Source organism: Dipodomys merriami, unplaced genomic scaffold, assembly GCF_024711535.1.
Source record: "Dipodomys merriami isolate MVZ:Mamm:240054 unplaced genomic scaffold, mDipMer1.0.p SCAF_234, whole genome shotgun sequence".
Lineage (NCBI taxonomy): Eukaryota > Metazoa > Chordata > Mammalia > Rodentia > Heteromyidae > Dipodomys > Dipodomys merriami.
In genome coordinates, this window is record NW_027203760.1 from 625,110 (window position 1) to 652,438 (window position 27,329).

Genomic DNA, 27,329 nt, shown 5'->3' on the forward strand with positions numbered 1-27,329 from the left:
GTGGCAGACCTACCGTGGGTGCCCAGCCCATCTGGCAGCTCAGTGTCAGAGAAAGCTAGAGCCACAGGCTGGCACCACAGCCTGCATGGAGATGGGAAGTGGGACACGTGGGCGTCAGAAAAGAAAATCTTCTTCATCCACGACCTGCATGATGAGGAGGACTTCCAGAGTCCAGCGGATGAGCTCCACCATCGATGCAGCCAGCTGTTGGCACACATCAGCACCATTGAGGACTCCCTTGTGGCGTTTATATACCAGATGTTTGTCCTGGATGAGCTGTTTCAGGAGAAACCTGAGTACATGTGTTGGCTGTCCCAGGAGAAGGGGGAGAAGAGGAGAGAGCTGTAGGAGCCGCTGTGGTTCCTCTCAGAGGAAAGCATGGACAGCGGGCAACAAACACCAGCACAGGCTGAGTCCCCCCCCACCATCGCCACTTCAGACGCCTCAGGCTCCAGGGTGGTCAAATGAGTGAGAAACAGAAAGATTTTATGAATTGCCACTTCAACACAGTATGGAAACTTCCACAGGAGAGGTCGGGGTTTCCTACCCTGTAGAGGACTCCCCCTTGGAGCACATCCTGCCACAGAAGCACCACATCCAGATCGCCCACAGTTCGAGGGCTCAGGTGAAGAGCACTCCCTCCCTTTCTTCTGTAGACTTCTGTAGGATGATGACCCTCTATGTGACATACTGACTCTCAAAAGCCTCAGCAGCCACCACAAGTAGGTGGTCAGGTGCCCTCCTCTCAGGCCTCCATCTGACAGGTGATGGGAAGGGTAAACTGCGGGTCGGGTAGGGCAGAGGCTGCCAAGAGGCAGTCCATATTCAAGTGACATCTAATGGACCATTGGTGGCCAGGGAAGAGGCCCATGTTATGCTTATCACAATGAATGAATTGTTTTCAAAGGGAAATCATGCCTCCAACAAAGATTTATTCTTCCAGTCCTAGGGCTTGAACTCAGGGCTTGGCCACTGTCCCTGAGTTCTTTTTCTCATGGCTAGCACTCTACCACTTGAACCACAGTGCCACTTCTTGTTTTCTGGTGGTTCATCGAGGATAAGAGTCTCACATACTTTCCTGCCTAGGATGGTTTTGAACTGTGATCTCCAGATCTCAGCTTCCAGAGTAGCTAGGATGACAGACATGAGCCATCAGTGCCCAGCATGTGATACCTTTTGAAGGCTTCTTGGCAAATCTGTAAAAGGAGCTCCAAAGGGCCTGGATAGACCTTGACTCAATCAAGGAGCTGGGATGGGGGAAGGCTGATGTTCTAGCCATTCTGTTCCCCAAAATTAAAGATGCCACCTGGTGTTGAATGCATGAAACACCTAGGTCAACTGCCACCAGGCTTAGCGGAGAAATGGTAGATTGCAGTGTAGAAATCTGATTTTGCATGCATGTGGTGTGTGTAGTGTGTGTGTGTCTGTGTGTGTGTGTGAACTCAGGGCCTAGGCTCTATCCTGAGTTTCCTTGCTCAAGGCTACTGCTCTGACACTTGAGCCACAGCCCCAATTGCTTTTCGATGGTTAATTGTAGGTAAGAATCTCAAGGATTTTCCTGTCCAGGGTGGCTTTGAAGCATAATGGTGGCCTCAGGGAAGCAAGAGTAAACACAACTTGCAGGTATAATCTCTATGGTGGGAGACTCCTGCCCCCTTGTAGCTGGACGTGGGACATGTGGCCTCATGCCATTGTGGGGTACTATTGTCCTGTAGAGTTCAATTGGGGGAAGTGACCAGGGCCATGCTGACTTTTGCCCACCCTGAATGCTGATTCCAGAGCAGATCTGTTCTACCCTAGGCCAAGGGAGCTCTAGGAGGCCCAGCTCCCAGGGGCACAAGGAAGGGAGAGGTCAGCTCCAGGCCCAGCTAAGAGCCTTTGCCCACGAATACCCCAACTTGCCCTTCCTGATCCCCGTAATGCCTGTCAAAGAACAACCTCCCCCAAAAATTGGAGCTGTGGCTCAAAGTGGTAGAGCTCTAACAGTGAAGCAAAGAGCTCAGAGACAGGGCCGTCAAGCTTTGAGTTCAAGACCCCCAGCTGACCCTCCCCCATAAAACATAGGTTAGCTAATCATGAGCTAGTAGGATTTGTGAAGTGTTTCTGAAGAACGGTGATACAGAAGAAAGCACCCTAACTCTAATTACAGATGAACTTGTGACGTACAACTATGTGCTGAGTCCTTCACAGGGTGCTGTTTTCTGGGTCCTTCCCACATGAGGGTTTTGTGCTGAGTCCTCAAAAAGCATTTTGTGTGCTGAGTCATCCCAAAGGATGCTATGTTCTGAGTCCTTGAGAACAGTGGGCTGTGCTGGGTTTTCCAAAGTGTGCTGTGTCCTGAGTCCATTACACAATGTCAAAAGGTGCAGTGTGCCAATTCATCCCAAAAGGTGCTATGTGCTGAGCCCTTGAGAAGGGAGGGACAGGTGAATTTTTCAATGGGTTCTGTGGGCTGAGTCCTTTACACAGGGTACTTTTGCTGAGTCCTTCAAAAGAGGCTGTGTGCTGAATCATTCCAATGGTTGCAATGTGCTGCATCCTTGAGAAGAGTGGGACAAGGTGAGTTTTTCGAGTGCTGTATGCCGAGTCTTTTACACAGTTTGCTCTGTACTGTCCTTCAAATGGTGCTGTGTGCTGAGTCCTTTCACAGTGTGGTATGTATGAGTCCTTCAAAACTGTGTTATGTGCTGAGTTTTTCAAAGGGTGCTGTGCACTGAATGTTTTACACAAGGTGCTACATACTCAGCCCTTCAAAGAGTGGTGTGTGTGTGTGGAGTCTTCACACAGGGTGCTATGTGCTGAGTTCTGGGAAAGAGCATTATGTGCTGAGTTTTTCAAAGCCTGCCATGCACTGTGTCCTATACACTGTGTGCTATGGACTTCCTCCTTCAAAGGGAGCTGTGTGCTGAGTCATCCCAAAGGTTACTATATGCTAAGTCCTTCAAAGGGTGCACTGTGCTGAGTCCTTTATGCAGGGTGTTTTGTGCTGGTTTTTGAAGTGTGCTGTGTGCTGAGTCATCCCAAAGGGTGCTATGTTCTGAGGTAGTTATCCCCAACAATCTCTCTCTCTCTTTCTCTCTCTCTCTCTCTCTCTCTCTCTCTCTCTCTCTCTCTCTCTCTCTCTCTCTCTCTCTCTCTCTCTCACACACACACACACACACACACACACACAGCAGTCACTGTGCACCTGCTTGATGTGTGGAGTGGAGAAGAATGGAGGAGAGTCTCCTCCAGAGGTGGGGCTGAGGGGAGATTCAGCCTTAGGGCCCAGTCAGAGCTGCTCTTGTAGTCAAGGGTGGGGGGCTGGGCTGAGGAGAGGAGGGGGTGGGGTCCAGGAGAGGAGGAGGCATGGACCAGGGGGCTCACTGTGGTGGCAGCAGTGGCCAAGGTCTCTCAGTGGTAGGCAGGCATGCTTGGAGGGGGCTAGGCTGCCAACAAGAGGAGTGGAGACAGAGAGAGAGAGAGACAGAGAGAGAGAGAGAGAGAGAGAGAGAGAGAGAGAGAGAGAGACAGAGACAGAGACAGAGACAGAGACAGAGACAGAGAGAGACAGAGAGAGAGAGAGAGAGAAAGAGAAAGAGAAAGAGAAAGAGAAAGAGACAGACAGAGAGACAGACAGACAGACAGACAGAGAGACAGACAGACAGAGAGACAGAGAGACAGAGAGAGAGAGAGCAGAGAGGAGAGAGCACATGCACGAGAGGAAACGGCTTCAGTGGCTGTCTGAGGCCTCAATTGAAGTGAAGGTCCTGGCCAGGAGCCCAGAGCATATGGAGCTGGCACAGCAGACATATCACCTCAACTTTGGAACCCTTTAAGTTTGATTGGGACAACTGACATGCCAGCTTTTCCAGGGTTTTATCTTTAAGCTGGCAATTACTACTAATGACTGGGATTATAGGTCAAATTAGATGGAGGATTTCAGCTGCCAAACTATGATGTTCAAAGCAGCACATGCAGAGTTCCCAAGCCAGATCTTCTCTTGTCATGAATATCGTACCATGACTGCCTTCCTCCAGCAGCTTCTGATCCTCCTCTGGTTCTCTCTAGTGTGACCACCACAGTCATGGACAACATGGGAAGCAGAGACGGTGACCTCGCATCCCAAGCCTGCCAGCTGTGAGCAGAGATGACTCCCAGCACCTGCACTGGAATCTGAGAGATCCAGAGACCCCAGATGCCTCAAGCATCCTTTCTCTGCAACATGAAACTTGGGGGCCGTATGTGGTGGACCATCCTGTCTGGCCCCAGGGGGAGAAGAGGAGGCCCCTTGAGCCAGGTATTCACCTCATAGCAACCTCATTCACACCTGAGGGCGGAACTGAGTGGCAAAGTGTGGGTCAGCCACTGGACAAAGATCTTTGAGAAGAGAGGCATCCAAGAGGCCCCAGAATCCAGCGAGTACATCGTGGCTCACATTCTCAGAGCCAAAACAGTTAAGTGCGGTGGCACAAGGAGGGCAGGACGAGGGATGAGGGAGAACTGTGGTAGAACTACATAGGCTTTGACACCTCCCCCACCAATCCTTCCACCACCAGGATACTTACCTGAGTTGGATGGGAGTTTTCTGTAATATTGTCATAGAGAGATGCTCATTTATTTGTCCAACAAACCGTTACAGTGTGTGTGCCAGGTCCAGGCAGTCATAGACGATGAAAGGTTCCAGTGCCGGTTCCACAGCACATGGAGAAATCTTGATTTGAGCTGGGTGCCGGTGCTTCACACCTAACATCCTAGCTACTTAGGAGGCTGAGATAGGAGGACTGAGGCTTAATTACCAGGCAGAAAAGCCTGTAAGACTCTTTTTTTGTGGGAGGGTCCAGTCGTGGGGCCTGAACTCTGGGCCTGGGCGATTTCCCTCAGCTCTTCAGCTCAAGTATAGCGCTCTACCACTTGAGCCACAGCGCCACTTCTGGCTTTTTTCTTTTTTCTTATGTGGTGCTGAGGAATCGAACCCAGGACCTTGAGCATGCAAGGCAAGCGCTCTACCACTGAGCCACCTTCCCAGCCTGCCTGTAAGACTCTTATCTCCAACAAACAGCCAAAAAGAAAATGCCAGAAATTGATGAGTGGCTCAAACTGTAGACTGTTGGCCTTGAGTAAAAAGGCTCAGAGACAGCACCCAGAATCTGAGTTCAAGGCCCAGAACTGACACAAAGAAAGCAAAGAGAAAGAGAGGTGGGAAGGATGGAGGGAGAAAAGGAGGAAAGGAACGGAACATGCAAGCCTTGGTTTGGAGTCCCTGGATCAAGGGAGCCAACCATTCACAGTCTCTGTGGGGACAGTTTCAGAGCCTAAAGCCAGTATGTAGGACAGAGCCATTGACCCCTCAGCAACTTCATGACATCCAGGAGCTGTGTGTGCGCCGGCTGCAGAGGGAAACAGCCTCGGGTAGACCTTAGGGCTCAAGATGCATCACCAAATTTCAGTCTCCGCAGGCCCTCCGAGTTTATTTTCTGTTCAGATAAGAAGAAAGTGTCCAAGGAATAGGGAGGTATAGGCTGAGGGAGTGTCAAGAGGAGGGGGGGAATGGATAAACAGGAAGATGAAGAGGAAGGATCATCCCAGGTCAGGTGTGTCAGGCCATTGGAGCCATGACCTCACCTGACAACCTAGACCATCAGTGATAGAGCCTTCGACAGAGCCAAATGGCTGTTAAAAATCCTGGCACTTTGGTTTCACTATTGACAAGCTGGCTGTCATCCACTGCAGGATGCCTGTGCGGTACATCCTTGGGGACTGGGATTATTGCTGGGTCTATCTGAAGATGACACCCCCGGTGTTCAATCCTTGACCAGAGACAGACGTGAGTGTGCCACTTGCACAGGACAGCCAGAGAATGAGGGCTGGAGTTAGATCCGTGTTGCCCTGAGACTTCCTCTAGGGGACTCTAGGGCCCTGTGACTGCCATTCTCAGAGTCAGAGCTGGGTCACTTTGCTGGCTCAGCCTTTAGTCCAGATGGCACCTCTGGCATCAGAGAGGGCCGATTGTAAGTGGGGCAGGGCTGGGTAGAGGCTGGTGGAAAAAACAGAGGCACTGACTCTAAGCAGGGTTGTTTTATTGAGGATACTCACAACCCAGGAACATTCCTGGGATGGATCGGCCCTTTTCTCCCTCCTTAGAGAGAGGGACCTAGAGCCCTCCAGTCTGCATCCCTTGGCCAAGAAATCCTTTCGTTCCCATATCTTGTGGTTGGATAACTAGACCTCACCTGCCTGCCCAGGGTCGATGCAGGACAGTAAGATCTTGAGTCCTTCATGAGGTCACGGGATCCTCAGTATGAGATTGTACTTGACCATCCTGACTTGGTGCATGGTCAGTCCCATCTAAGACTGCTGTGATCTAGGACATAGAATCCAGACAATCAGAGCAGGATGGGATCTATTCTGTGAGTCTTGAGTACTTTTGTGAGCTTTGAGCTCCTGTGTGCACACCTGCTTCCCTTTCTTGGGTGGGTCTATGCTAGAAAAAGCTTAAAACTAGGGCCTGGGTCTCATCTGTTGTTTTATGCTAAAAGCTAGCACTCTGCCATTTGAGCCACAGCTCCACTTGCAAGATATTTGGGTATTTAATTGGAGATAAGAGTGCTCATGGACTTTGCTGCCAAGGGTGGCATCCAACTGCAGAAAACAGATCTCAGCCTCCTGAGGGGACAGGATGACAGGAATGGAAAAGCATCTTTGGCCGGGTGCCAGTGGCTAATGGCTGTCATCCTAAGGACTCAGGAGCTGAGATCTGAAGATCACGGTTCAAAGCAAGCTTGGGCAGGAAAGACCCTCAGACTCTTCTCTCCAACAAAGCACCAGAAAACCAGAAGTGGTATTGTGGCTCAAGTAGTAGAGTGCTGGCCTTGAGCTGAGGAGCTCCAGAACAGCACCCAGGCCCAAAGTTCAAGCGCCACAACCAACAAAAAGAAAGTACAATATCTTTGCCTGCAAAGGACTGTGGATGTGTGTGTGTGTGTGTGGGGGGGGGGTTGGGATGGTAGGCATTAGTGCCATGCTCAGTCATTGATTTAGATGGATTGTCCCAAACTCTTAGTCCATGGCAGCTGATTCTTGAACCCAGGTGAAGCTCTGGGTTGGACGTCAACCATCGGACCTCAGTCTCCTCATGGGAGAGTTGTGAGAAAAATAAGGAACTTATACAGAGGGATCTCCTGAGCAGGGCCAGGCACAAATGGCGCGGCTGTCAGATACGGTTGTCAGCAATTCTGTGAGCATATGACAGGAAGTTACGTGGAAAGGGCTCAGATGGGGCCTGTAATCGTGCAACACGTGTGGGATTATGAAACAAAACCTGGCTGTCTTTCATCATTACTCTATCCTCATGAGGAAGGGGATCCTTCACTGTAATCAGTTGTGCAGCTGGAGAAAACGTGGCATGGAGAAGCTGGGTGAACTACTCATGACCCCCAGCTGAGAGGAAGCTCAGCCTGACTTCTCTGCCATGCTCCTTAGGACAGTGGGTGTTATTCAGTCCACTTCTTGTGGTGGGAAGTCCACTTCTTGTCATTTGTGGGGCCTGGATGCTGTCCCCAAGCTCCTCAGGTCAAGGCTAGCACTCTACCTCATGAGACACAATGTCTTTTCCATTTTTCTTGTGGTTATTGAGGATAAGAGTCTCACAGATGTTTCTGCCCTGGCCACCCATGAACCATGATCTTCACATCTCAGCCTCCTGTGTAGTTAGGATTATAGGCCTGAGTCACCGGCAACTGGCTTAAGTATAATTCTGGCACTCTCTCCCTCTCCCTTTCTCTCTCCCTCTCCGTCTCTGTCTCTGTCTCTCTCTGTCTCTGTCTCTCTGTCTCTCTATGACTCTCTCTGTCTCTGTCTGTCTGTCTGTCTGTCTGTCGGTCTGTCTCTCTGTCTCTGTCTCTGTCTCTGTCTCTGTCTCTGTCTCTGTCTCTGTCTGTCTGTCTGTCTGTCTGTCTGTCTGTCTGTCTGTCTGTCTGTCTGTCTGTCTCTCTCTCTCTCTCTCTCTCTCCCTCCCTCCCTCTCTTTCTCTCTCTCTGGAACTGGAACTGTTTGAATGGGTGCTGGAAGAGATGGCCTAGCATCCCCATGTGGCTGGAATCCAAGGTGGCCCTCTCATTCTGGATGTGGGCTGTGGATCAGGAGCTGTGTTACTAAAGTTTCTTTGTAAAAGGCTAATCTGAGTTGGCCTTAGGGTGTGTGTGTGTGTGTGTGTGTGTGTGTGTGTGTGTGTGTGTGTGTGTGTGTGTGTGTGTGTGTGTGTGTGTGTGTGTGTAAGTGTTGGGGATACCTACCCTCCTCTCTGCAGTGCCTCATCCTCCCTGCAGGAAGTGCATCCAGTATCCTGACCCCAAGGAAGGTGGATGGGATAGGGTACTTAAGGTCACATTCAGGGGTATGATCCGAATTCTGTCCTACAACCGAAGGCTGGACAGATAAAGGAGAGAAGGAGAGGTTTAGGGGAACATCAAGGGAAGCCCCTTAACTTTGGTTAAAAATACCAGCCAGATCAAAGACTGAATTCATCTTTCTTGGTAGTCAGATAAAATGTGTACACTGTTCATTTATTTTATTATGATTGTGTGAGTCCTAGGGCTTGGATTCAGGGCCTGGGTGTTATCCCTGAGCTTCTTTTGTTCAAGGCTGAGGCTCTACCACTTGAGCCACAGCACCACATCTGGCTTTTTTGTGTGTGGGTTGGGGGCGGGACAGGTGGTATATGGGAGATAATAATCTCATGGACCCGGGCTGGCTCTGAGTCATGACCATCAGACCTCAGACTCCCGAATAGCCAGGATGATGAGTGGGAGCCAAGAGCTCCTGACCTCCACCATCCATGGGGCCACAGGACCAAGGGAAAGGACACTGTGGATGCGACTTCGTAGTTGGCCCCCATTTGCAGACCTTCATCTGCCCCTGAGCACTGGTGAGGAAGCAGGGATCTGAGCCCTGGGACTCCTGGGATAGCGACTGCTATGAGCAGCAGCCAGCTAGCTGGCTGTGGATTTGTGAACCCACAAGACTTTCATGAGCCCAACTCAACACCCACCGGAGATGTGCCTGACAGATTCGCACTCTTGGTATATCCGTTTGAGCCGCTGTTACCTGCCATGCCACTTGCAACTTCTGGCCCTCCTTGCCCCAAACCTGTGGTCTGAGAAGTTGATTTACTGCTCAGATCCACACTGCACCCATGACAGATGCCATTCAGATGACCCAGCCGATGACCTCTGTTCCCCAAGGCTGGAAACTTCTCTGATAATGTGGCCTGCTCTGTAGCAAAGGCTTCCAAATGGGCTGCTCTCAAGACTTGTAGGACACCTAGACATTGGGAGAAACTCAGGGGCCCACTGGAAAACACTCTGGCTAGAGCCAAAGTGTGAGTTCCAAGCAGGCCAGGGGAGTTGGTCATGGGACTGGAACTCTGGGCCTGGGTGCTGTCCCCTCAGCTCTTCAGCTTATCGCTTGAGCTACAGTGCCTCTTCCAGTTTGCTGGTGCTTCCTTGGAGATCAGAGTCTCACAGATTTTCCTGCCAGGGCTGGCTTTCAACCAAGCTCTTCAGATTTCAGCCTCCTGAGGAGCTAAGAGGACAGACATGAGTCACCAGCGCCCAGCTGATCTGGCCATTCACCACAGTGAACTAGGAGCTCCTGACAGCTTTTCTTTTCTTTTTCTTTTTTTATTCTATGTCATTACTGGCCTTGAACTCAGGGTCTGGTTCCAGTCACTTAAGTTTTTCCCTCAAGGTTGGCACTCTACCACTTGAGCAACAGTGCCATTTCTGGCTTTTGGTAGTTCGCTGGCAAAAAAAGTCTCACTAACATACCTTTCCTGACCTGGCTTTGGTCCATGATCTCTGATCCCACTCTCCTGGGTAGCTAAAGGGAGGGAGCTAATGGTGGCATTGGGGTAGAAACTTTTCTCTTCCTTTTTTTTTTTTTGGAGGGGGGGGCTCTGGTCCTGGGGCCTGAACTCTGGTCCTAGGCACTGTCCCTCAGGTCTTCAGCTCAAGGCTAGCACTCTAACACTTGAGCCACATCGACACTTCTGGCTTTTTTCTTTTTGCTTTTGTGGTGCTGAAGAATAGAACCCAGAGCCTCATGGATGCAAGGCAAGTGCTCTACTACTGAGCCACTTTCCCAGCCCAGAAGCTTTTCTTAAGCAAGGGTTCTTCCCTGCATTTGTCCTGACTCCTCAATGCAAAGGAGGCCCAAGGGTCAGGAGCTGTGAAAAATAGACTTCCAGCCACAGGAAATGACTGGGGTCCATGGTGAAAAGCCAAGCTAATCTTCCCCCTGGGCCCCTTTCTGGGACTCCACCCTCTTCCAAACCTGTGACTCAAGTACAAACCTTGACCCAGCCTTGAATGCCCTGCCAGACTTTTCTGAAGCCACAGAACCTTCATTCCACCCACACCACCTGCTCTATACCATACCTATGGAATTTTGCCTATTCTGTACCTTCTGCCTGAGGCTCTCTGTCCTGTTCCACACCTAAGAACTCCTGTGGAATTTTGGCACTGATTATATCACCTCCTGGAGCAAGTCTTTCCTTCCTTTCTCTCTCTAGAGGTGGAACTTTTGCAGGCTTACTGGCAAATGCTCTATCTTGGTGTGTGTGTGTGTGTGTGTGTGTGTGTGTGTGTGTGTGTGTGTGTGTGTGTGTGTGTGTGTGTGTGTGTGTGTGTGTGTATGTGTGTGTGTGTGTGTGTGTGTTTTCCAGTCCTTCTAGGGTTTGAATTCATGGCGTGGACACTATCCCTGAGCTTTTCTGCTCAAGGCTAGCAGTCTACTACTTGAAACACAGCTCTACTTCTGGGTGTTTAATTGGAGAAAAGTTTCTCATATTGAATTTCCTACTTGTAATTATGATCCTCAGATCTCAGCCTCCTGAATAGCTGAGATTACAGGGGTGAGCCACAAGTAGCTGCCCTCTATCTCTTACCTATAACCTCAGCCCTCTTGAGTCCCAGAAGAATATGTCTTACCAGGCTCACTTTTTTTTTGCCAGTCTTGGGGCTTGAACTTAGAGTCTGGGCATGTTCCTTTGATTTTTTTCCTGAGGGCTAGCCATGATGCCACTTTTGCCTTTTTCTGTTTCTGCATTACTGAGGAATCGAACTCAGGGCTTCTTGCATGCTAGATAAGCACTCTACCACTAAGGCACATTTGCAGCCCAAGGCTGACTTTTAACAGGAGTTATGAGGGTGAGATTTATTGGCTTATCCCTTCAGGCATAGAAATTGCTGACTATTTCATATCTTTACCGAGATTTGGAACTAGTCTTTGACTCAGCAATGAGGAATGATGAATGGGTGAAAGCCACCAGGCCCTAGAGGTCTAGGGATAGAGAATGTGGATCCAGAACCTTCCACCACTCCTACAGCCTAGGAACTCTGAGGGCTTGTCCCAGCTTGCCCAAGTTGGGTGGGCTGAGCATGGGCAACCTGCTGAATGCCCATCATCCATACAACATCCTTTCATACACAGAGACATGAAGTTACTGCTGCCTTTTTTATTCGGGGTGGGGGGTGGGGAGGCAAGTCTGGGGTTGAACTGTGAGCCTATGCTCTGTCCCTGAGCTCCTTTTGCTCAAGGGTAACACTCTGCAACTTGAGACACAATCCCACTCATTTTTTTTCCTGTGATCTGTTAGAAATAAGAGTGTCACCGACTTTCCTGCCCTGGCTGAATTCAAATTGGCATTCTCTACATTCTCAGCCTCCTGAGGAGCTAGGATTACAGGCAGGAGCTGCTGACACCTGGCTTTCTTTTCTTCTTGTTGTTATTTTTTTAATAGTGACAATCTAAAATATTCATGGTGTCATTCTTATTGTTTGCATTTGAAGTAAGCTACCCAGCCTTGGAGTTCGAATGTTAGGACTGCTACCTAAAAATGAAGGGAGATCCTGACAAACTCATTCCTACTCGTGTGAATGCTAATGGAATGCTATAAAATAATAATTAAATTTGCAATTAATTCATGATTCTATTTTAGAATGCCACACAAATATTATTGGATTTATATCTTCCATTTTAGCACCATGGTATGATTCCTCTAATGGAAGGATATTAACTAATTTTTAATTAATGATTTTATATGTATTCAACCATGATACTTCATTAAATGGTGCCATAATGTAATAACAAATAATTGGTAATAATATACATATATATAAATTAATATCCTCACATTCCTTCTCATATGTATATATATATATATATATATATATATATATATATATATATATATATGGGAAGGAATATATATATGTGTGTGTGTGTGTGTACATATATATATATGTATATACATATCTATCAATGTATATATTGGTCAATACTGTGGCTTGATCAATGGTCCTCAGAATTTCCTGGCATTTCAGTTTGCTGGAGGCTGGTGTGTTAAGACTGTGACCCCATGTATGGATTGGGCATTGCAGGCAGGGAGTTGAAATCCCAGCATGGCCAAAAATTTCTTCATGGAGTAAGAAGCCAATTTTGACACATTTTTTTCCTTCTCTGAGAAAGTCCTGAGTCTCAGTATGATGTATAATCCGTATGCAAATATAATCTAGGTGATATGATACAATAAATGAAGTGTTATATGTGTAATAATACCACATAAATAAGGGTAATAAAGGTCATATGCAGTAAACCCATGTATGTAAATAGATACAATATATGAATATTATTTTTTTCCAAGTGCTGGGGCTTGAGTCCATGCCCTGGGAACTGGTCTGAATTTCTTGTCTTCAAGGATGGTGAGCTTCTCCTTCACTCACAATATCACAGAGTTACCCAGACCCTGAGTTTAAATCCCAGGCCTGCCAGAAAAATGGTGCATATTCCAAGCCAGGGCCTTATTATTATTATTTATTTCTTTTTTGGCCCAGCACAGGGCTTTAACTTAGGTCTTGGCACCTCTGCCACAACCAACCCTGGGATCCTAGGACCCGAGTTCAAATCTCATGGTTGGCAAAAATAAAAAACAAAAACAAGGAGAAACATAACTGAGAAGTTCAAGAAAGGGATTTTACATTTTTTTTCCTTTGGTATTGTGACCATCCTGGGTCTAAATGACAAGGCCCAGAAAGTGCACATGACCTTGCATTGCTGATGTTTGGCAGGCTATTAGGGAAGCCATAGACAAAACCGGCAACTTGGGCCTGGAATTCTAATCCTGGAACTGTCACTAATGAATGGTGGGGGATTCTAAGAAATACATTCTGATGATACATCCATACAAATGGATTGTTATAAAAGTAACAAATTAGTAGTGTATGATTTTCATATTATACACAATTATACTACATTGTCTAGTTTTCAATTAATACTTTATTATGTATTCAATCATGATACTTAAAAAAGGAAGGAATAATTAAGTTGCCAATAATTAGTAGTAATAACGTATATGCAATTTCATAATATAGAAATTTCTCTTAGTTTATACATATACATCTATCTATCTATCTATCTATCTACCAATCTACACATTTATCTGTTTATACACTTGTTACTCCTGGGGCTCTGTGGTAGACTGCTCCCCTAGTATGTACAAAGCCCTGGGTTCAATTCCTGGCTACCACATGCACAGAAAAATCCGGAAGTTGTGCTGTTGTTCAAGCAGTTGAGCACTAGCTTCGAGCATAAAAGCTTCGGGACTGTGTCTAGACCCTTACTCAAGACCCAAGACTGGCACCAAAAAGAAAAAAAAGAATGTTCTGACCTCAACGATATAATGATAGGACTGCAAATATCTCATCACAGAGCAAGCTGGGAGTCTGGTGCTGACAGTTGCCATCTAACCTGATTTAGCCAGCGGTAAACTGCTGCAACCCAGCTCCATGGAACCACATGCTGCTGGCTCACTCACCCTTATCATCCAAGATATTCCAGGGCTGAGATCTAACACTGGTGGTTTTAAAACCCAGCCCTGGCAGGAAGTCTGTGAAACTCTAAGCTGTTGCTCAAAGTGTAAGAGCTCTGGCCTTGAGCTAAAATCTTCGGGCAGTAGCCCCAACCTTTGAGTGCAATCTTAGTGGCTAACTTCCTCCTAAAAAACCTCACCCCATTAAACCATTAGATGTGAACTTTGTGCAGTTGGTGGTGTGTTTCTGAAAAAAAAGGTGATACTGATGAAAACACCCTAATTCTAATGACAGCTTGTGAGATAGAGCTATGTGAATAGTCCTTCATGAGGTGTTATGTGCTGAGTCTTTCATGGGGTGCATTCTTTCATCTGGTCCTTGTAAGAGCTCCACATGTAAGATGATTGTGCATATGAGAAAGTTGAGGCTCAAATATGTCCCATGTCAGGGCCAAAATTTTGGATGCTCTGAACTCTAATGAGTTGTCTGCTGCAGACAATTGTCTTGGTTTATTTTTTCCAGTTGTAAATGTTGAACTTAGGACCTAGGCACTGACCCTTCCCTGTTGGTTTCATGGCTAGTGTCCTATCACGTGGAGCCAACGACCCTTGGCATCTGTAGCTGAGGTCTGTCATCTTGCCTACTCAGGAAACTGATATCTAACAATCTGGGTTCAACATTATCCCAGACACAAAAGGTCCCATGAGACTATTATCTCCTATTTACCACTTAGAAACTTAAAGTGGAAGCTGGGAACCGGTGAGTTGCACCTCTCATCCTAGCTACTCAGGAGCCTGAGAGCTGAGGATCAGGGTCCATAGCCAGCCTGGGCAGGAGATTCCTTGAGATGGTTATCTCCAATGAAACACCAGAAAGCTGAAGGGGCATTGTAACTCAAGTAGTAGAGTTCTAGATTTGAGCTGAAGGGCTCAGAGACAGCACCCAGGCCCAGATTTCAACTCCTTCAACTTACAAGAAAATAAAGCAAGAAACCTGAAGTGAAGTGCTGGGAATGTGTCTTAGGGGTAGAGTGCCTTGCATATATGAAACCCTGGGTTTGAATCCTCAGTACCACATCCCTAGGGGAAAAAAAGCCTGAAGTGGCTCTGTGGCTCTAGTGGTAGAGTGCTATCCTCATACAGGAGAAACTCATGTACAGTGCTCAGGTCCTGAGTTCAATCTCCAGGACTGGTGCACACACACACACACACACACACACACACACACACACACACACACACACCACATGCACACACACACACACACACACACACACACACACACACACACACACACACACACACACACAGATAAGGATACCAGAAATAAAACTGTGACACCAAATGGTAAAGCAAAGAGCTTCTGCTCTGAGCTCATGGTCAGCACCCTGTCCCTGTGCTCAACCTCAAAACCTAGCCACCCAGGGCCCAACTAGGAGAGGTCAAAGGTTTCAAAACCTGATGAGCTTCACCAGCCCTAGATGACTGGAAGCATTGTGATATTACACATGTACTTAGATTTACCAAACTTCTGGAAACCAAGTGAGGCACCATTGCCAATGGTGAATCATTTCATTAGGTTCAGCTCCCCAGTTGTCTGTCAGAAGGACTCTTGAATTAATTGTAGCAGTTTGTTTCAACAATGGGACATAGTCTAACAAAGACAGGATAAGTACAAGGAACTTGGCCTGCCATAGAAGGTGACACAAATGAAGACTTCCTGTCAAAACAGAGCACTGGGGAGAGAAAGAGCTTGGGGTACAAAGAGGCGTTTATCTCCTGGACTTCAGAGCCCAGCCACATTCATCCTCACTAATTGCCCCTGGATGAATTGTTTGTTACACAGTTGTACAGGAGTGAGGCTTTTTGTCTGCCTGTTCCAACAATGAGGCAGACTTCCTCCAGCAGCCTGAGGTATGGGGAAACACTCAGGCTACACCGGGAACAGTGAGGGGGGCCCCGAACATGCACTATCTTGAAAGCACTCTCTGTACTATGAAATCATTCTATTCAAAGCAAATTTCTTAGCTGGGTGCCTTTCTTCAGAGAGACTCTGGATGTTCACCAAAGAAATGCATGCATGCATACATAGACACATGGAGTTACTGGCTCTATTTTTGTGTGGCAGGTCCTGAGGCTTGAACTGTTAGCCTAGACATTTTCCGTGAGCTCTTTTTGCTAAAGGAAGCATTTTATTGTGTCTTAAACTATGATTACCCTAAGCTGGAGTGCAGCTTTTACACCCACAGATGATCCGGGGATCCTAGGGTCTGAGTTCCACTCCCAACACTGACATAAAATCATCAAATCAACACAAATGGAGAAGGAAAAAAATCAGGAAGTTTTACACAACCGTTTTACCTTTGTTTCCTTTGAACTTGACCATCTTGGGTCTCAATGACTCAGCTTGAAAATTGAACGTGACCTTGCCTGGCTGAATGCTGGTGGGCTGGCAGTGAAGCCCGAGCCCAATTCACACACCTAGGCCCTGAGTTGGATCCTGGGAATGGCACCTACACACTGCTGAAGATCCTAGAAAACTCATTCCTATGTATAGGAACACTAATAGAATGTTTGAAATGTACTAATTGAATTACTACTTAGCTAGTCATTCTAATATAAGATTGTATGCAGTAAATACAGGTCATTGGTTAATTTAATAATTTATTAAGTCTTCTACTGTGATTAATTAATGGAGGCATAATTTTAGACCAAATAATTGGTAGTAATAGAACATATGAAAATAAGATATAGACATCACTCTTTATATAGAGTTATACACTAGAATCTACATAAATGTTTATCTGTCTCTGTATACATTTATATATGCATATACATATGTAAATACACACACACTGCAATCTACACATGTATGTGTTTATATATTGGCCACTCTTAGGGCTTGATCTCCAGTCCTCAAATTTGCTGATAACTTCACTTGCATCAGACTGGTGGGATAACATTAACCTATTCATGAATTGGGCCTTCTAGGCCTGGTGTTCAAATAACAGAACTGCCAAAAACTTAATCCTTGTGGAAGAAGCCAACTGTCCTACTTATTTTCCTTATCAGTGAAAGTTCTGGGTCTCAGGAATGATGCATAATACATACGCAAACCTATGTCCTATGAAATAGGATGTAAAAAATATTATATGTATAATCATACTCACTAAAATACATAATACATAAATATAACACAAAATAAAATGAATAAATACACTAATTGAAATATGCAGTAAACATGTGTATGTAAATATAAATCATGTATTTAAAATGTATACAAGTGGTAGGACTTGAAGTCAGCCCCTGGGAGCAGGCCTGACTTCCTTGTCTTCCAGCACGGTGAGCTTCCCCTTACCCCACTATGCTGCAGGTTTACCCAACCCTGAGTTCAAATCCCAGGTTTGGCAGAAAAAAAAATGGCATGAATTCCAAACCAAGGAGCCTCAAAAATTTAAAAATATTTTAAATGTATGTATGTATTTTTGTATTTTTATTTTGTCAAAGACAGGGCTTGAAATCAGTTCGTGTCAACTCTGCCTCAGCTTCGATCACTCTAGGCTAGGGTGTAGCCATTGGACCCACAGCCGAAACTGGATTCTGGGCCCAAAGGCTGACAGGAAAAAATAAAATAAAACAAAACAGGAAAAAAACCCCAGCAACTTGGAGATAGCTGCAGGTTTTACATTTGTTTTCTTTGCAAGGTGACCTTCCTGGGTTTGATTGACATGCAAAGTGCTGGTAACCTGGCATTGCTGAAGGCTGGTGGGCTTCCAGGAAAGCCATTGGCCAACAGGACAAAATAGGCCCTGGGTTTGAAGCTCGGTCCTGACCTTTACCAATGGTGGGAGATCCTACGAGTCTTGTTCCTATTCATAGGAATACCAATGGAAGGTTATGAATGTCAAGGTTGAAGTAGTTGTTCCCGAATGATACTATTATAAAATTAGAGTGATTTTAGGAGGCTGATAGATATTACTGAATATTTTTGACACATTTAAAGATTATTTTTAATTACATGGACACAATAATTCCAGGACAGTGGTTGATTTAATTAATAATTCATTAAAGATTAAAACAATATTAATAGCATGGAGGCATAATAAATACCCAAGAATTGGTAGGAATGTAGCATATATAACTGAATATTGTATAGACATTTCTGGCATTCTATAAAGATCTATATTTATTTGTGTACTACCATCTGCATGTCAATCTGTTCTCATTTTCTCAATCCCTAGAGCTCGATCTCAGGTGCTGGGAACTACTTGTCAGCTCAATATTCACCAGGTTGGAGTGCTGACAGTCACCCATTCATGCATTGAGCCTTTTAGGCTGTGAGTTCAGATGCCAGCACTCCCAACAATTGAATCGTGGAGTAAGAAGCCTATGGTGACACATGTTTTCCTTTGCTGTGAAAGTCCTGGGTATCAGGTATGAAGTTGCATACATAGGCAAATCTATAACCTCTGTAATAAATGTAATAAATATTCCATGTGTAATAACAGTCAATAAAATAAATGGTAAATAGATGAATAAAACAAAAATAAAATGAATAACTACACTAGGCACAATATGAAGTCAACATATGGGGCTCCATCTCAGGGCCTGGGAACTGCCTAGGAGCTGAATTGGCTAGAGGCTGCTGCGCTGAAAATTACCCATTCATGAACTTCTAAGCCCTGAGTTTAGATCCCAGCACTGCCAAAAATGTATTCTTGGAGTGAGAAGCCGAACATGACACATTTTTTTTTCTTCAAAAGTCCTCAGTGTCAGGGAGGATGTATAATTTGGATGCAAATCTATATGCTATGTAATAGGATGTCATAAATGTAATAAATGTCATAGGTGGAATAATTGTCACTACCATAAATGATGAAGGGTTGAATTAGTGAATCATTCTAAATAAAATGAGACACAATAATTATAGGATGTGTATTAAGTTTTATTAATATTTTATTAAGCACTAACAGAATAAAAATTGCATGGAGTCATAATTAAATACCTAATAATTGGTAGTGACACATGATGTATATTTAATTATATATAGATATCTATCTTATTCTATAAAGTATGTAAATATATGTATGTATATATGTACATATATGATAAATAATCACAGGATATTGAGTAATTTTAATTGATGCTTTATTAATTGTTCAACTGGGACATATCATTAAGTGGAGACATAATTTAATATCTAATAATTGGCAGTAATATCTATGTTAATAATACAGGGATGTCTCTTTTTGTGTACATAATATTTATATACAGCACTGTCTACCTACTTATACCTCATTCAGTCATGGGGCTCGATGGTTGAGTGCTTCCCTAGTAAGCAGGAAGCCCTGGGTTCAATTCCTCAGTGCCACCTGAACAGAAAACCCAGAAGTTCTGCTGTCTTTCAATCAATTGAATGCTAGCCTGGAGCACAAACGCTTAAGGACAGTGTCTAAGCCCTTACTCAAAGCCCAGGACTGCTGCCAAAAAAGGTAGAATGTTCTAACTGCAACTATAGAAGGCCAGGACTTCAAATACCTCATCACAGAGCAAGCTAGGAGTCTGGTGCTGACAGCTGCCACTTAACCTGACAGCCAGATGTAAACTGCTGCAACCAAGCTCCAAGAAACCATACACTGCTGGTTTACCCCCATCATCCTGGCTGCTTGGGGGCTTTAAAACTCAGCCCTGTCAGGAAGTCTGTGAGAATCCTGGAAATGTGGCTCGAAGAGGTAGATTTCTAGCTTTGAGCAAATGTTATTAGAACAGTATCCCTATGCATTGAGGACAACTCCCATGTATAACCCCCCCAAAACCACCCCAATAAACCATTAGATGTGAACTTGTGTGGCTTATAAAATGTTCCTCAAAGAATGGTGATACTGATGAAAGCACCCTAATTCTAATGACAGCTTGTGGAATAGAGTTATGTGCTGAGTCCTTCACAGGGTTCAGTGTGCTGAGTCTATCACATGATGCTGTGGGCTGAGTCCTTCAAAAAGTGCTATGTGCTGTGTCCTTCATAGGGTGCATTCTTTCATCTGGTCCTTGTAAGAGCTCCACAACTGAGATGATTATGAAGACACGAATATTGAGGCCCAGATATGTCCCCTGGCAGGAACAAACTTATGTATTACTAAAGTGTCGGTGAGTTGTCTCCTGCAGACAATTGTTTTGTTTTTCCTCAGTCATAAATCTTGAACTCAGGGCCGAGATTCTGACCCTTACCTCTTGTGCTCATGGCCAGCACTCTACCATGTGAAACCAAGGACCCCCTTGCAACAGAGTGCCACGATCTAGGGGTCTATAGCTGAGGACTATCATCCTGCCTTCTCAGGAAGCAGAGATCTGAGGACCTGGGTTCCAAACTATTCTGGACACAAAAGGTCCCATGATACTATTATCTCCAATTCATCACTAAGAAACCTGAAGTGGAAGCTGGGTGCTTGTGGCTCATGCCTGTCATCCTAGCTACTCAGGAGGATGAGATCTGAAGATCATGGGCAGGACAGTCCTTGAGACATTTAGCTCCAATGAACCACCAGAAAACCTGAAGTAGCCCTGTGCCTCAAGTGGTAGGGCACATGACTTTAGCTGAAGAACCCAGGCCTAGACTTCAACTCCTACAACTGACAACAACTACAACAAAAAGACATAAACAAACTAACAAACCTGAAGTAGAGGGCTGGAAATGTGCCTTATGTGTAGAGTTCTTTGCATATAGGAAACCCTGGTCTTGATTTCTCAGTACCACATTACCAGAAAAAATCCTGAAGTACCTCTGTGGCTCAAGTTGGAGAGGGATTTCCTTGTACAAGAAAAACTAGGTACAGTGCTCAAGTCCTGAGTTCAAGCTCCAGGACTACTGTATGCACACACACACACACACACACACACACACACACACACACACACACACACACACACACACACACACACCCCACACACAGAGAGAAAGGAGAAGGGAAGCTGTGACTCAAAATGATAAAGCACTAGTCTTCTGCTCTGATCTCATGGACAACATCCATGCCCTGTGTTCACAATCAAACCTAGCCACCTAGGGCCCAACTAGGAGAGGTCAAATGTTTCAAAACCTCATGAGCTTCACCAGCCCCATATGAAAGGAAGTATTGTGAAATCTGACATGTGCTTGGATTTCCCAAGCTTCAGGAAATCTAGGAGAGGCATTAAAGACCCATCCTCATCTGCAATGAAACATTTCATTAGGTTCAGTGCCCTAGTTGAGTTCCTGAATGATTCTTGAATTACATTTATCACTGTATATGAACACCAGAACATAGCCTCACAAAGGCAGAATAAGTGTAGGGAACTTGGCCTGCCATGGAAGGTGGCACAAATAAAGGATTCCTGTCAAAACAGAGCACTGGGGAGAGAGAGAGTTTGGGGTACAAAGAGGACTTTTTCTCCTGACCTTCAGAGCTTGCTCAGACTCATCCTCACTAATTGACCCAGATGGAGTTGTTTGTTATATAGCTGTACAGGAGTGAGGCCTTTAGTGTGCCTGTTCAGACAATATGAAAGACTTCTTCCAGCAGGCCTGAGGAGCAGAGAAACCCTCAGGCTACACTGGGAACAGTGAGGGGAGCCTCAGAACAAACAGTGTCATGAAAGCCATCTCTGTGCTATGAAACCATTGTATTGAGAACAAATTTCCTAGCTTGATGCCATTCATAATAGCTACTCTGGAGATTCACATATATATGGAATGCATATATGGAATGCATCCATACATACACAAAGACATGGAGGTACAGGCTCTTTTGGTGGGAAAGTCCTGAGGTTGAACTATGAGCCTAGAGGTTGTCCCTGAGCTCATTTTGCTCCAGGGTAGCACATTACCCTTGAATCACAGTCCCACTTCTGGGTTTTTTTTGTGATCTCTTAGAAATAAGGATGTTAAGGACTTTCCTACCTGGGCTAGATTCAAATTGAGAATCTCTACATCTCATCCATCTGAGGAGCTGGGATTATAATCAGCAGACACTGGCACCTGCCTTTCTTTTCTTCATTTTTTAATCTGGACAATCTGACTTCTTCACCGGGTCATTCCCATGGTTTGAATTTATAAGCAAACTACCCAATGTTCTTTATAGCTGCTTTCTCTGAGAAGGATTTTCTTTACTCATCTTCCCCTCTGGTCACAGGTTAGAAGCCAAAAGTGAGAAATGAGTGTCATAGGATTTGGAAGCTAAGGTCCACAGTTCATGTCAGCTCTGTCACTTAGCTTTGAGATGAAGTAAATTTACTGTCTCTGGATGAGAGGACCAAAGGCTGGAGTGATCCACACACTGTCTTCATTGGTCCTCTTGCTTATAAAATGATCTAATAGTTATGAATGTTATGTGTCTCCAAACTTAAGTATCTAGAACACACTAGAAGCATCTTCATGTTTCTGATTTTTTCTAGTACCCCTGAGATTTAGAATAATGTTTTGTGTTGAGCAACACTTCGATGAATCCCTGAGGAAAGCCGCTTGAAGCCTCCTCAGGAGATTGCCATCAAAAGCCAACCCAAGCAGAAAAGTCTGTGAGGCTCTTATCTCAAGTACACCACCAGAAAACCAGAAGTGGAGCAGTGGCTCAGAGCTCCAGTTTTTAAAGAGCCGAGCAGGAGATACAGGACAGATCAGGAAAGCCTGGGTGGCCCTTATATCCAATTATTAACCAGATGGCTGGACATGGAGCTGTGGTGGTGGTGGTGGAGCCTCAGCCTTGAGCAAAACATCTGAGAAACACATGGGGCCCTGACTGTAGACACTGGCATGGCCACAAAAATTCAAAAAGTGAAGGCCATATTATGGATCAGTGCTCTACTAACTTATGTGTGTATATTACCTCCCAGAGTGCAAACAGACCATAAGCAATGCCACTGCTTTTATTTACTGATTTATTTTTCAGATATGCTTGTTGCACATACCACATCATTCTCTTCATTTCAAGCCCATTGCTTTTCTCTTCTAGGGTTCCAGGTCTCTGTCCTTATATGATGCAAACTTAAACGCTCAGCAGCCTTTATTTACATTTTATTATGAGGCCAAGGCCAGTAGAGTCACAAATCTGGTAGGGGAAGAGAAGGTTCGGTTTCATGGAAATAACCAGTATTCAGAAAATTAAACTTGGAAATATAAGATGGTAGCATAATTATGTAAAAACTACCACTAAGAAAAAGATGAGGGGGCTGGGAATGTGGATTACTGAAAGAGTGCTTGCCTAGCATGCAAGAAGCCCTGGGTTTGATTCCTCAGTAGCACATACACAGAAAAAGCCAGAATTCACGCTGTGACTCAAGTAGAAGAGTGGTAGAGACAATACCCCGGCCTTGAGTTCAACCCAAGAACTGACAAAGAGATAGTTAGGTGGGTAGGTATGTAGGTGGATGGAATAGATACATAGATAGATGGATAGATAGATAGATAGATAGATAGATAGATAGATAGATAGATAGATAGATAGATAGATAGATAGATAGATAGATAGATAGATAGATAGATAGATAGATAGATGGATAGATGGATGGATGGATGGATGGATGGATGGATGGATGGATGGATGGATAGATAGATAGATAGATAGAGAGAGAGAGAGAGAGAGAGAGAGATAGGTAGGTAGGTAGGTAGGTAGATAGATAGATAGATAGATAGATAGATAGATAGATAGATAGATAGATAGATAGATAGATAGATAGATAGATAGATAGATAGATAGATAGATAGATAGATAGATAGATAGATGACAGATTAATGTGGTCTTGGACATAAGGAGGAAAGAAGGGAACAATTCCCAGTCATGAGGCCTTCTGCAATGTGCCAGGACACCAGCATTGCCTTCACACAACCACAGAGCAGGAAGACTGTCTCTGTCCCACTTCTCAGGCAGCCGAAGGCTCCAAAGCCAAGAAGGCAGAGCCAGGTTCTAAACCAAGTGCTCAGAAACAGTAGAGAAAGGAGCCTGCATCTCCTTCGACTGGGGATTTGCATTAATTATGTGGAGAAGGAAGGAAGGAAAATGGACTGGCAGAAGTAGAAGGGCCTTCAAATATGACAGATGGAGAGTCAAAAACCCACTCCCTAAGATCAGAGAGCAGTGTTTTTCTATACTTTCTTTTTTATTGTGAAAATACTGTACAGAGGGGTTAGAATTACATGGGCCAGATAATGAATACATTTCTTATCAAGCATTGTAGCCTCCTCTCTTGTTTTCCCTTCCCATCCCATCCTCCCCCGCCCCCGCAACCCTCCTCTTGCCCCCCTACCTAAGTTGTAAAGTTCATTTTCGACATAACGGTTTGTACGTCTCATTGTTGCAATGTATCCACCTGTATTCCTATTTAAACGATTTGTTTTCCCTTCCCCTCCACAAATTATAATAACATCAAATACAGTGAAAGCAGTGGTTAAACGGTGGGCGAGGGACATACAAAGCAACAAAGAAATCCTCCCCACTCCCCCATTAAACTGACTCTCTATTTTTTTATCTTTTTTTTTTATTGTGAGAATACAGTACAGAGGAGTTACAATTACATGGACAAGATAATGAGTACCTTTCTTATCAAGCATTGTTGCCTCCTCTTTGTTTCCCCTTCCCATCCCTTCCCATACTCCCCCTTCCCCCTACCCAATCCTACTCCCATGCCCCACCCAAGATGTAAAATTCATTTTTCGACATAACAACTTGTACATCTCATTATTGGAATGCGTCCACCTGTATCCCTAGTAAAATGATTTGTTTTTGTCCTTCCCCTCCACAAATTATACCTACATCAAATACAGTGAAAGCATGGCTTATACCGTGGAGGAGGGACATACAAAGCAACATAGAAATCATCTTATAAATATGTTAGAAACAATTGCATGAAAAGAAAATAAAACAAAAAAAATTTGAATACTTATCTTGGGGTTCATTCCCCCAACATCAAATTATCTGACCTTTACTGCTTTACTGGGATATATACTAGTTATTGCAAATAAGGGAAACCATGGAACCTATGTTTCTTTGGGCCTGGCTTACTTCACTTGATATAATTTTTTCCAAGTCTATTGTTACAAAGATAGCCTGAGGCTCCCTTCACCTAAAAGAGAAAGGTTAATTAGTCATTGTTTAAAGAGGCTGAGCAAAGCCTGACCCTGGTGTAACTCTAACAAATGTTTCAGGATTCCCCTCATTACTGGTGTTCCTGGAATGAATGAAGTGGTTTTGTAGCACAATTCCCTGTTAAGTGTGTGCATTCTGCCTCCTAATCCTGCAGGCCTGGGTCTCTTCTCCTAGCCTGGATTTTGAAACTGTTTCCTGTCCTTCAAATACAGTGTTACACTGGAGTTCTTCCTGCTAACAGGGCTAGGACTCAGATCCTGAGAACTTCATTTGAACCCAGGATTGGTACATAACATTTATTTCCTGCTTCTATAGCTTAAGAAGTCTAAGAACATTTAGAGTGCTAATAACATATCACCAATGCAAACCCAGGAAGCTCTTGAACATCTGACTTTTCAGAAGTGAAAGTCAGAGTCCCATAGACTTTCCGTCCCTGGTTGGTTTCACCCTGTGACCCTCAGACCTCAGTCTCCTGAGCTAGGGTGACAGGCATGAGCTACTGGTGCTCTGCTAGGTTCAGAACTGTAATGTCATTGACAATACAAGTCAACTGCTCATCACAATGGGCTTGGGGAGTATATTAACCCTTTCAACATTGGATCTTTCAGAACCCTGTTGGACACAAGGTTATAATGCTAGAGTCTGAGAGGCTTGGCATCTTGATCTGCTACACTTGAACCTTGATCTCTGACTCCAATTCTGGTGTACATCAGCATTCATTTTCCAGAGAATGTTCTCCTATTTAGAAAATAGAAAAAAGTACTTTAACCCTCTTTTTTTCCAGTTGTGTGTCTTGAACTCAAACTTGGGCACTGTCCCTGAGCCCTTCATCTCAAGGCGAACACTCTACCACTTGAGCCACAACACCACATAGGGTCTTTTGGTGGTTCATTGAAGGTAAGAGTCTAACAGGCTTTCCTTGACTAGGCTGTCTTTGAACTGTGGTCTTCAGATCTCAGCTTCCTGAGAAGCTAGTGTTCCAGTTGTGAGCCACTGGCATCTTGCCTATTGTTTTTGACAGTTATGGGGCTTTATCTTAGGGCCTAGGTACTGTATCTAGCTTCTCTTTCTCAAGGCTAGCGCTCTACCACTTTAGCCCCTCCCTAGCTTCTGGTTTTTCTTTGTATGTGACACTGAGGATTCAACCCTGGCATTCATGCAAGCTGACCAAGTTCTCTACCACTAAGCCACATTTCTAGCCCCACCCTTACAATTTTATCCCTCAGCTTGCCTGTCCTCAAGAAAAGGCTTCTGAGTATAAATCATTTAAAGAAATCCCTATAGGAAGGTGTCCAAAGATACAGAAGACAAAGCTTATATTTGAGAGGGACTCTAAACATGTGAAGACTATGACAAATGCTTCCATTTAATTATGTATCATGTTTAAACACTTAAAAAGTATTAATAAAAATGAGTCAATGTCCTATATTATTGTGTATAATTTTATAATAGATGTGCAACATGTATTAAATATTATGTGTACAATAATACTAAATTGGGGCTTAGAAAGTGGCTCAGTGGTAGAGCGCTTGCCTTGAATGCACGAGGTCCTGGGTTCGATTCCTCAGCACAACATAAGCAGAAAAAAAATCCAGAAGTGGTGCTGTGGCTCAAGTGGTGAGTGCTAGCCTTGAGCTGAAGAGCTGAAGGACAGCGCCCAGGTCCAGAGTTCAGGCCCACGACTGGACCCCCCCAAAAAATAATAATTCTAAATACAATAGACAATAAATAAATGAGTCAAGTAAAAACTAAAATAAATACAAAATCAATAATACAAATCATAATATGTTATAAACATACATACGTAAATATATCATATATTACACATATATAGAAATATTTTTCCATTGCAGGGCCTTCATTCAGACCCTGGTAACTCTAACCTGAACTACTTTTCCTCAACGACAGTGAGTTTGCTTTCACCCAAGGTGCAAAAATGTTACCTGGATGATGAGATCAAATCCCAGCACTGAAGGGAATTCTGGCCCCAGTTCCAAGACAGAGACTTATTTTTTTAATGGAAGCAGTTATGTTTATTCAGTTCCATACTGAACATTAAAATAAAAGCAGTGTAGAATTTTGTACATCTATAAAGATGTCTTTCCCTTACCCCCGAACTGCTTCTCTGAGCACTACTTTTTTTCATTTTTTATTGTAAAAATGTTGTATAAAGGGGTTACAGTTAAATGAGCAAGGTAATGAGTATAGTTCCTTTTGAGCATTTTTGTCTCCTTTGTTTTCCACCTACCATTCCTTTCCTCCCATCTCCACATCTATTCCCCCTGCTGAACTCAGTGAGTTAATTTTTTATTGTTGGCTTTACACCGGGTTTGAACTCAAGAAGTGGCAACTCTGAACTTTCTCGCACACTG

General features: G+C 44.6%; 1 pseudogene; it reads left to right on the forward strand.

Annotated features, from left to right (window-relative positions):
- The first annotated feature begins 4,204 nt into the window (after positions 1-4,204).
- On the forward strand, positions 4,205-8,162 carry LOC138835374 (MTRF1L release factor glutamine methyltransferase-like; annotated as a pseudogene).
- The last annotated feature ends 19,167 nt before the right edge of the window (positions 8,163-27,329 follow it).